The sequence below is a fragment of the Pavona decussata genome, unplaced genomic scaffold (assembly GCF_977016875.1).
Source record: "Pavona decussata unplaced genomic scaffold, jaPavDecu1.1 SCAFFOLD_38, whole genome shotgun sequence".
NCBI classification, from domain to species: domain Eukaryota; kingdom Metazoa; phylum Cnidaria; class Anthozoa; order Scleractinia; family Agariciidae; genus Pavona; species Pavona decussata.
Genome location: NW_028145460.1, coordinates 3,265,810 through 3,269,103, shown reverse-complemented (window position 1 = coordinate 3,269,103; position 3,294 = coordinate 3,265,810). Strand labels below are relative to the sequence as shown.

At 38.9% G+C, this 3,294-nt stretch overlaps 1 long non-coding RNA gene across 1 annotated transcript; it reads right to left on the bottom strand.

Moving 5' to 3' along the window:
- Window positions 1-437: 437 nt before the first annotated feature.
- On the bottom strand, window positions 438-2,937 carry LOC146483644 (uncharacterized). The gene is made up of 3 exons (XR_014863817.1): window positions 2,808-2,937; window positions 1,411-1,661; window positions 438-773 (listed from the first exon to the last, which is right to left on the bottom strand). It is a non-coding gene; the product is annotated as an uncharacterized LOC146483644 (long non-coding RNA).
- Window positions 2,938-3,294: the final 357 nt, after the last annotated feature.

Genomic DNA, 3,294 nt, shown 5'->3' with positions numbered 1-3,294 from the left:
ATTAAGCAACAATTATTCTAAACAACAGTAAAATACAAAGAAATACATGGCGTTTTGTTCAAAATTGAAGCTTTTATATCTCTGAAAAAATGCATGGTTATCCCCAATTTCCTTTTTGGATACCAAGAGCACTTGCTAAGTTCTGCTTTCTCCGAATAGTTTTAAACCGCGCAAAAATATCCCTGTATTAGTAGGCACCACCCATAGGAAACTCGAGTATCTCGAGATGCGCAGAACGTATACGCAGTAACAAAAGCAAAAACCGCCCTTAAATAGTGTTCACCTAATAAGTTTTATTCTCGGTTTGGTCCATCATGTCGCTATTAATTTTCCTACGCAGCATCAGCGTTGCTTAGTCCACTTTGGCATTCAATATCAGGCAAAAGAAAAGGAACTAAAAAGTAAGTTGAAGAGATCAAGCTCTTTATTGGCAACAAATGGCACAGACACGTTGCGTTTATATTATTTAGTATGTTTTGCACTGCCTCACTTTCCCTTATGGTGATGATGTGGTCTCTCGCCACAAACATGAGGAAAAACTACAAGTGACTACGAATATTAGCTATCTGGCGCAGTCAGTATCTTTTCACAGCCTTCTCAGTCACCAGCGCGTGCCCTGTGAAAGTTGTCACTCCTGTCCAGGTTCCACTCAGATCGCGTTCACCCAGGAGATTGCCTTTTTCGTCAAAGAACTTTTCCCGAGCCTTGAAACCGACATTTATTTCCTGCTTGAAAATTATAATTTTCACTTTGTATTCCGTCTTTGCAGGCACCTAAGGTAAAGAAACTCACAATTATTATTTATTACTCAATCACTGCTTGAGCAGGAAGTCAATTACAGAACAAGGCCACCACCAGTGGTCTAGGATACTCTGAACATTCTGTTTATTCCTTTCCATATTTCCATTGGTTCCCGAGAAAATCCTTTGTACAGCTTGAAATTTTTTTTGATAGCCATCACGCGTCTGGGACCTCACAAAAAGAAAATTATGGGTGCTTTCGTGAAAACGTCACATACTTTGGATCATTGATTTTGTGTAACGAAGATAAGGGTTGCATTTCGTTCAAATCTGATAAATTTAGATACCCTATTAATTTATTTCAATGGAGGGAGGAGGGAATACTCGAACAAACAGAGCTCCATTTGTCACAGGGATAGTTGAAAGAATGAAGTCCCACCACGTCATTTCGGGTAAGATGTTATCAAATGATAACAAGTCTAGATATGTAACAAAGCACTTAATGTATGGTCCCTCTGGAAACTAGTTTGTTTTGTTTTCCGTCGAGTCCTGATGTTTCCCTCGACTTCGCCTCTGGAAACATCAGGACTCAAGGGAAAACAAAACTAGCTGTTTCCATCGGGACCATACATTAGTGTATATTGTTGGCGGACAATAAAGATACACTTACATTGAAGTTACGCTCATAGGTAAGCTCCTCTGTAATTTCCTTGGAGTTTGTGTAAATGTATGTCCCATAACCTTCCGCTGTTACCGATACCTACCATTTGGAAATAGCACTTGAGAGTTTTCCAGAGTCGATGGTAGTCGTCACACTCAGTTTCCATCCGTGTTCGCTGGAGTAGCTGGAGGACGTCTTCTTTGTCCATTTCTTGGTGAATTTCCACGTCAGTGCAGATGAGCCACGATTGACTGTTGTGTCTGAAAAGGAAGTCTCTTCTTATCAATCACTGAGGACATGAAAAATTTGGGCTGATGTCAATATTTGCAATTTAAACGAATTGTTTTTACAGTAAATATAAACTTTAATTGGATTGCATGGTGTCGTAAACCTCAGAAACCGTTCAGGTATTATTATCATGAATGAATAAAAATTGAAATTAAAAATGTCTTTGCCTCTGTCCTATAAAAGCTGTTTCCAACCGAAGCAAGTTTCGTTTTCACTTTAGCTCGTGGTTGTTTTGTTTGTTTGTTTGTTTGTTTGTTAAAGACATTGAAAATACTATTTAAACGCAAAGACCGAAAGCAAAGACCGAAAACTTCAAAATTGAGCTTTTAAAATAGATAGGTTGAGCAACATCAGATTTACTTGTTGCTTTGTGTACTCAATCCTCCCTCCTCACAAAGCTTCTTTATTCTCAGATGGAATACTAAAGTAACCCTTCTGTTAATTCCTACGAGCGGTAGGAAAAGCAATAGCAGTTATCAAAACCAGTTGAACAAGCGCAAAGTTTTTACACTGCTACGATAATCTGGAAATTCCGACGATAGATTGAGGAAAGGATAATTCAACCGATTCTCAGATCGACTGAAAGGCATGGAGAGGTCTGCTTTAGACTGCATTTTAGCTTTTAATTTTTAAGGTTAGAGTGGAATTATAGAATGGTTTATAAAAAGATAGCAAACCTTTAAAGGCAAGGAAGCACTCAATGAATACGAAATGCAGCATGCAGAAACAATGTGTATGAAATAGTTAAAAAAAAAACACTAATCTAACTGATAAGGTCGACACCAATGATACCCAAGTTAAAGTTAGAAAACTTTAAAACTATACAAACTAAGAACTTGTCTTAGAATTTTGGGGAATATATATTGTCGCACGAAGAAGAAACTTAAAACAACGCACGTTTTCAGGATCTGTTCAGCGTTATAGTATCTAGCGACCCGTGTGCCAGTTTCACAGTTCGTTTTCAATTGGAGCATTTTCAAATGCCTCTACAGACCACAGTTACGACCAGTCATCTTGTGGCTGTGTTTGTGTCCTAATGAGGTATATGCTTTTGTTTCTGTTGACAAACTCTCAGAACTTGATAATTTCAGTTAAACATCAGCGTTACGATTAAATACCATGTAAGATGGACTCTGGTTTAGTCTGGATGTTGTTAGAATTGAGATCATCCACGTGAGTGATGGTCACGTGTCTTCGAGCCGTTTTCACCTGGCACAGTACTAGAGCATTGGTCAAAGTAAAACTTGGTTTTTGACTGTAGTCGTATCCACAGTAAGTTACCCAGGAATAGCGGCTGCTTTTTGTACAAAAGCCCAACAGATCTTTCTTTATCCAATTTCTATGACAATACTGGATATCCGCCTGTTTCAAATAGCAAGGGATCCAAGCCTTGCCGGTGTTGTACTCTACTACTTGACAAGGCTTGTTCTTGTATACGTAATCCCTGAATGAGATCCACACGTACTCAATTCCAGTCTGGGAAAGTCCATATTTCCTACTTAGAAGATAGGAAAACAAAATTGATTCAGTGCTCACTGAAATAGGGTCAGGATTTGAAGAACCGAGCCGCACAGCCCCCACCAGAGGTTCCGAGAAGTACTACCT